The sequence below is a fragment of the Dipodomys ordii genome, unplaced genomic scaffold (assembly GCF_000151885.1).
Source record: "Dipodomys ordii isolate 6190 unplaced genomic scaffold, Dord_2.0 Scaffold357, whole genome shotgun sequence".
In the NCBI taxonomy this organism is placed as follows: Eukaryota; Metazoa; Chordata; class Mammalia; order Rodentia; family Heteromyidae; genus Dipodomys; species Dipodomys ordii.
In genome coordinates this window covers 141,097-149,350 of record NW_012267573.1, presented here as the reverse complement: position 1 = coordinate 149,350, position 8,254 = coordinate 141,097, and positions in this window count along the sequence as shown.

The window sequence follows — 8,254 nt, the reverse complement described above, 5'->3', positions numbered from 1 at the left end:
GGAGAAGGATTGTTGTAAAGAGATGTATTAGTGGGGTCATCTTGTTCTTGGGAGAGAGAGCAACTTGGTGTTTACCCCTATCCAGGAAAGGCTGAGGGCCTGAATAGACACTGAGATCCTGGAGACAAAGCAGGTCTTGGTGTGCTCAGGCCCAGGCCAAGACCAGTGGGGAGTGCCAGGCCCCGAGGGACTGGGCAATGGCTCTACTCCCCCTGACCACAGCAGCAGCAGCGGAGGCCGGGATTGGATCCTGGAGCGCACTGAAACCGCGCCCCAAAGCACCACGATCACCAGCCTCCCGCGTGCACCAATTAGCTCCCAACAAGCCAACTCGGCCTCTTCCTCACTGCCCTGGGGGTAGGGGTGGGGGAGCCACCGAGGAGCGGGACGCACCATGGCAGCTCCGGAGGGGGGGGATATCAGATGTCGATGTGGGACCCTCCCCGCCCCAGGTCGCACCCGGCTAGACTGCAAGACTGCACAAGAAGTCGTGGTCCGGACAGCTACAGGCATTTACTAGCAAGTGTAGACTAGGGAATCGTGGGTCTGGTGGCTCCACAGTGCCCCACACGGGCGACTTACCCTGCAGCGGTGACCTAGTGGTATGGTCCGGGTCGACAGCCAGCCAGTGGCGGGAGTGCTGCGGAGTTGGGGCGCGGAGGGCGCCGTGGCTGCTCGTGTTTAGCGGGTTGTGGTCACTCCCGCCACGTGGACGAGGCCCAGGTGCGGTGCAGGGCGCATGGCCAGCGGAGAAGAGGCGGGAGACAAGGGGCCTCTGCAGGCGGTAGGTGTGGGACTTAGTGGCCCTGGTCTTCCCGCAGCCCGAGGGCATCCCCGGGGTGCTGGTCTCAGCCCATCGGTGCGGTGGGGCCAGGAATTGCTGCTCCCCTTCTCCCCCAAACGCTGGCGTGCGGCTCCTTATCCCGCTTCCTTTTGTCGAAAAAAGTCTGTGCTTTTCCCCGTCCCCCCATCCCCACGCCCCGTGGGGGTAAATTGAGGCTCCGAGGACAGGGATTTGTCCAGAGGAGAGTCAGAATTAGAACCCAGGGCTCTTGGTGCCCCAGTCTGGGACTCTTACTTCCAGTCCTCCTTTCGGTTGCCCTCTCCTGTCTCCTGATCTCGGCCGGCGTTCTCTTTCTGGGGAGTACCCTGTCTGTATATGCCTGTATCCCAGGGTGTGATGCTTTCTGTCGGAAGGCATCATCTCATCCTCTCTGCTTCCCTCCCTCACTCCGACCTGCTGAGTGCTGTTCTCTATTTTTTTTCACTCATGGCCAGTGCTCTACCACCTGATCCATTGGCTTTTTGGTGGTTCATTGGAGATAAGAGTCTTACAGAGGGGCTGAGAAGGTGGCTCAGTGGTAGAGCACTTGCCTTGCATGCATGAGGTCCTGGGTTCGATTCCTCAGCACCACATAAGCAAAAAGAAAAAACCCGGAAGTACCACTGTGGCTCATAGTGGTAGAGCGCTAGCTTTGAGCTGAAGAGCTGAGGGACAGCGCCCAGGCCCAGAGTTCAAGCCCCACAACTGGACCCCCCCTCCTCACCCACCCCCCCCCAAAAAAAGTGAGTCTTAACAGACTTTCCTGCCTAGGCTGGCTTACAACCAGGATTCTCAGATCTTAGCCTCCTGCGTAGCTAGGATTAGTTGTGTGATCCACTGGTGTCTTTTTTTTTGGTCAGTCATGGGGCTTGAACTCTGGGCCTGGGTGCTGTCCCTTAGCTCTTCAGCTCAAGGCGAGCGAGCACTCTACCACTTGAGCTACAGTGCCACTTCTGGTTTTCTGGAGATAGGAGTCTCACGGTCTTTCCTGCCCCAGGCTGGCTTTGAACCAGCTAGGGCTGACTAGCATGTCTGGCCATATCCTGGAGGAGTGGACCTGTCAGCAGGAGAGGTTCAGGAGCCCCTCAGGAAGCTCACGCCACTCCAGGGTGATGAATTCTGGGTGAGAGCCTAGTTTCTTGGGTCCCTCAGTGGGCCCTGGCACCAGTTACTGTTTCAGTCATGGGCTTGTGGATTACTAGAGTGCTAGAATAAAGGAATAGAATTATTTAGCTGGCACCAGTGGCTCATGCCTGTAATCCGAGCTACTCAGGAGGCTAAGAGCTGAGCTCATGATTGAAAGCCAGCCTGGGTAGGAAAATCTGTGAAATTCTTCTCTTCTCCTCTTCTTGAGCACAAGAACAGGAGAAACCTTAGGGACAGAATCAAGGCCCTGAGTTCCAGCCCTAGGACCAGCATAAAAAATAAAACAGAGTTACTCTCTTGGGAACTTTGAGAGAACTATGGCATGGCTGGCTGTTCTAGGCTGGAAGTTCGGGCTGGGAAGATGGCTCAGTGATAGAGGGTTTGTCTTGCATTCATGATGCCCTGGGTTCAATTCCTCAGCACCACATAAACAGAAAAATCCGGAAGTGGTAGCTGTGGCTCAAGTGGTTGAGCATTAGCCTTGAGCTGAAGAGCTCAGAGACAGTGCCCAGACCCAGAGTTCAAGCCCCATGACCGGAAAAAAAAAATGTTGCTAGGCTGGCAGTTCTAGGCTCAGGTAGGACACTGATCCCCAAGAACCCATAAGGAAACTAGGGTTCTGGCACTTGAACTTCTTTGAGAAACCCATCACCAGCTATATGACTGCTGGCTACCCTGGAATTGTGCCCAAAGCTGTCTCATAATGGGGTATGTACAGCCTTTTGATCTGTTCTTTTTTGTTTCCTTTCACGTAACTTTCTTTTCTTTGGAAGTCGAGCTGTGGCTCAAGTGGTAGCGCACGAGCCTAGAGAGAAAAGGTCAAGAGACAGCACACAGACCCAGAATTCAAGCTCTAGCACTGGCACAAACCAACACATTTTCTTACCCACCTATTTGAGCCCAGCAGAGCTTGGTGCAGGAGTGAATGCAGTGTGTGCTGTCTTGCTTACTAGCTGGTAAGTCTTTCTATACTTTTTCGTGGCAGCCCTAGGGCTTGAAATCATGGCCTGGGTACTATTCCTGAGTTTTTTTGCTCAAGGCTCTACAACTTGAGCTACAGCTCCAATTCCAGCTTTTTGGGTGGTTCATTGGAGATAAGAGACTCATAAACTTTGCTGCCTAGGTTGGTTTGAACCCTGGTTCTCATATCTCAGCCTCTTGAATAGCTAAGATGACAGATGTGTCTTAGCTAGACTCAAATGCAGAGCCAGTCCCAGAGACTTGGATTCAGGCTGGGCTGGGAATATGTTGTGTGTGTGTGTATGTTTATGTGTGTGCATGTACATACACATGCACACATGTGCATGCATGTACACAGGCATGCAGGTGTGTTGATCTCAGGACCTCATATTCTTTTTTTTTTGTTTTTTGTTTTGGTCCTGGGGCTTGAACTCAGGGCCTGGGAAGTATCCCTGAGATTCTTTTTCTCAAGGCTACCACTTGAGCCACAGCACCATTTTTGGCTTTTTCTGACTAATTTATTAAAGATAAGAGTCCCATGGTATTCTGTCCAAGCTGGCTTTGAACTGTGAACCTCAGATCTCAGCATCCTGAGTAGTAGCAAGGATTATAGATGTGAGCCACCAGCACCCAGATCATATATTTTATTTTGTTTTGTTGGTCCTGGGGCTTGAACTCTGGGATTGGGAGCTACCCCTATGCTCTTCAGCTCAAGGCAAATGCTCTGCTCCTTGAGCCACAGTGTCACTTCCAGTTTTCTAGTGGTTTATTGGAGATAAGAGTCTCTGATACTTTCCTGCCCTGGCTGTCTTTGAACCATGATCCTCAGATCTCAGCCTCCTGAGTGAGTAGTTAGGATTATAGGCATAAGCCACTAGGGTCCAGCCCAGATAGTTTTTAAAGAGGGGGAAGTGATTTCCTTTAAAGTTTGCCTCTAGGCATGAATAGGTTTCAATGTAGTAGTTGTTTGTTGTTTTTTGTTTTTGTTTATATTTTCACAGTTGAGGATGGAACTCAGGGCCTTGTACTTGACAGGCAAGTGCTCTTCCCCTGAGCTAAATCTCCAACCCCAGCCCATATTTTTGATTGGCTTTTTTTGCTCACAGTTGATCCTCTACATTGTGATCCACATTTCTACTTCTGGCTTTTAGTTTTTGGGTTTTTTTCCTTGTTAATTGAGATAAGAGCATCAGACTTGCCTATACAGGCTGGCTTTGAACTGCAATCCTCTCATCTCAACCTCCTGATTGGATTACAGCTGTGAGTCACCAGCACCTGTCTGGGATTTGTCATTTTGGACAAATGCCAAATGTGTCTGTTGAAGTAATGTGAGTATTGAACATTGCACTGAACACAAGACTAGTTGTCATGCGATTCTTATCTGCATACATGATAAGGTGCCTATGTGCCTCTTTATATGAAATATACATAGTGAAAGGAGCTCCTAGATATGTAGACAAGAGACTTTTTAAAAATGATAAGGTGACAGCTGGGCCCTGCTGGCTCATTCCTGTATTCCTAGCTACTCAGGCTAAGAGCTGAAGAGTATGGTTCAAAGATTGTCTGAGCAGGTAGGTCTGTGAGACTGTTACGTCCAATTAGCCATCAAAAATGCCAGAAGTGGAGCTGTGGCTCAAGTGGTAAAGCATAACTAAGGGACAGTGCCTAGGCCCTCAGTTCAAGTTGTACTCTCTACCACCAGCTCAGAAATTTTAAAAAATGACAAAGCAACTTCTCATCCGAGGGCCCACAACACTTATAAGTAGTTGACACACATACCTGCTTTCCCAGACCATGGGACACACAGCTGTTGTTTCTTAGAACATGGTAGATTTATATTTTCTGTTCTTTTCAAGGTTAGGCACAATCATGTGATTACCACATATTAGCTGTAGAATCTATGTGTCAGTATGAAGTCTGAGTTCATTTCTCTTTGCCAGTGATCTTGGAAGTGTGTTAGAGCAGAGACTGCTTGGTGACCTTTGTTCTCTACAGGAAGAACAGAAGCTCCTACTGACTCACCTTGAACTCATATTGTGAGTAGAAATAAGGTCAGGATGTTTGTCATCACAGTATTACTTGGCTGGTTTTGACTCATCCTGGCTCCTTGAAGGCAGAGCCCTGCTATGATTGCACTTTAGGGAATCGCAGAGGAGGTCAGTATGGAATAGGTACTGAAGAATCTCACCGGCTCCCCTTCATTAAAACATTATTATAGCCAGAACCTGGCTCACATCTAGAATCCTAGCTACTCAGGAGGCTAGCAATCTGATGATTGTGGTTCAGTGCCAGCCCTGGGTAGGGAAGTCCATGACACTCTTATCTCCAATTAAACATCAAAAAATGCTGGAAGTGGGCCAGTGGCAAAAGTGGTAGAGTGCCAGCCTTGAGCAGAAAAGCTCAGGGATAGCTCTAGGACTGGCACACACACACACACATACACCCCTTGTTGTTAGCTCATCTAATGCTTTCAACAATCATACAAGTCAGGTATCCTCATTTCCATATGACAGGGGAGGAAAATTTCTGGTGAATCAATGCCTTAAACAAGAATCTGCCATTGTCCCAGTACCTTTCTTTGGAGCAACGTATGTGACCCAAGAGACAAACAGGCTAGAGGCGCGCGCGCGTGTGTGTGTGTGTGTGTGTGTGTGTGTGTGTGTGTGTGTGTCAGTCCATGTATGTGCACATATAGCACACCAAAGGCTTGAACTTTGATTCTGAGAGCTGAGCCTGAGCTTTTATTCTCAAGGTTGGCACACTATACCACTTGTGCCACAGCTCCACTTCTTGCTCTTTATTTCTTCATTTGTGATGAGTATCACAGACCTTTCTGTGCAGGCTGGCTTTGAACCACAGTCTTCAGCTTCCTCTGTAGCTAGGATTATAGATTTGAACCATTGGCATCAGGCATAGATTCTTGAATCTTCTAGGTAAATATGTTAAAGTGAGCTTTAAGTTTCCCCAGTGTGAATTTGTTTTAATAATGTTTGGTCCTAGCCAGTTGAGACATGTATGCCCTTTTCACAGTGCCTGGCTTGTGTTTCAGTACAGCACTAACTACTCTGTCTGCCATTAAAATCCTTGAAACAACAATTAATTGGCCAGGTGTTGGTGGTTCACCTGTAATCCTAGCTAGTCAGGAGACTAAGATCTGAGGGTTCTAGTTCAAAGCCAGCCTGGGCAAGAAAGACTGTGAGACTCCTATCTCCAATTAGCTACCAAAATCTGGAAGTGGAGCTGTGGCTCAAGTGGTAGAATTCTAGCCTTGAACTAAAAAGCTAAGGAACAGTGCCCAGGCCCTGAGTTCAGGCTGTAGGACCAGCACAAAATGAAAGAAAGAGAAAGAAAAAAGAAAGAGGGATAGCAGGAGAGAGGAGAAGGAAGGAATGAGTCAAGACAGGAACAAAGGTGGCATTAGTGGCTCAGACCTGAAATCCTAGCCAGAAAGCCAGAAATGGAACTGTGTCTGAAAATGGTAGAGAGCTAGCCTTGAGAGAAAAAGCTCAGGGACAGGCCGTAAGTTCAAGTGCAAAGCATGAGAGGAAGGACACCAGAAAAGGAAAGAGAGAGGGAGGGGAAGGAAAGAAGTAGTTCTTTTCAAGAATTGAGTGAAATAGAATGTGCTGGGTATCTGGGAACCTCTAGAGAGCCAGGAGACAAAAGTGAGTTTTTTAACCATGTGTCCTTGGCTGGTGCTGAAGGTCAGATTCCCCCTACAGAGCCCCTGCTGTGCATTCCTGAGCCCTGGAAAAGAAGTGCTAGCCTTTGCTTCTCTTGACAAAACTAGGAAACTGAGGCCATCAAGGACCTCTTCTGACCAGAAGAAGCAGAGATGGATGTCCACTCCCTGGAATCTCAGCCTTTCCTTGACATTCCTAAAATCTTCCAATGTGATCTTTCTCCTACCTCATCTTCTGGTAGCCTGTGAAAAAGACCCACAACACCAGCATCCCAGGAAAAGAAAGCGAGCCCCCTCAATGGCTGCAGGGTGGGTCCCTCCAGCCCAGTTGGCAGCCCTGAGCCAGCACAGACTCTTGTCAGCACCGTGATTAGTAGACTAAACAGCTTTGTGGAGCAGCCTCCTCTCTCTCTCTATTTCTCCCTCTCTTCTCTCTTTCTCCATAATGACTGGGGGAGCCTTCAAAGACCAGAGTCTAGAATGGGCTGCTATCTCCCCATTGGCCCCAGCTGCATTTAGCCCCTTTCCTCAAACACACAGCCAGAGCACCAGTGGTTCAAGTCAAATCTGGCAGCAAGTCATAACCAATAGGGTTGGGACATTTATTACCCCAGGGTCTCTGGTGACTTCAAAGGGAGCCAGTGAGGTGGGGGGGCAGAGAAGAGGCTGCAGCGGGACCTTTCTCATCTACCCTGCACCTTAGAAGGCGTCTCAGATCAAGGCCAGCCCAAATAATAGCAGTGACAAATAATAAATATTGATTACTAATAACTGCTGTATTGAGATGAATGTTTCATTTATCTTATTTTTACCCCATCAGATGTGCATAGCCACCCCCATAGAGTATTATTTTTTTTGTTGGGGGGGTCCGGTCATGGGGCCTGAACTCTGGGCCTGGGTGCTGTCCCTCAGCTCTTCAGCTCAAGGCTAGCGCTCTACCACTTGAGCCACAGCACCACTTCCGGCTTTTTTCTTTTTGCTTATGTGGTGCTGAGGAACCGAACCCAGGGCCTCGAGCATGCAAGGCAAGCGCTCTACCACTGAGCCACCTTCCCAGCCCCCCATAGAGTATTATTATTACTATGCTTTTTTAAAATCCTCACTTCACAGGTCAGGAAATGGGACTAAAGAGATTAAGCCACGTGACTAGAGCCACACAGCTCAAAATTGGTAATACTATTTGAGCCAGGTGCTGGTAGCTCAAGCTTGTAATCTTAGCTACTCAGGAGGCTGAGATCTGAGGGTGGTGGTTTGAAGAAAGTGTGAGACTCTTATCTCCACTTAACCACTAAAATGCCTGAAATGGAGCTGTAGCTCAAGTGGTAGTCATTCTTAGTCTTGAGTAAAAGAGCTAAGGGACTGTGATCAGATCTTGAGTTCAAGTTCTGGTACTGGCACCAAAGAAAAAATGGCAGACTGCTAACTATCACCCAAGACAATCTCCATTGCCAGCAGCCAGCGTATGATCCTGGCATCTTGTGTGAGACCCTAGGCCTGACCCAAATCCATGGAGTTTCCTGAGATCTGCTGCCAGGTAACTCTAGCTCCTGGAAGAACTGGGTTTAAGTTCCACATGATGGAAATAGACCCAGATGTACAGAACCAAGATGTACAGAACCAAGATGTATACACACACACACACA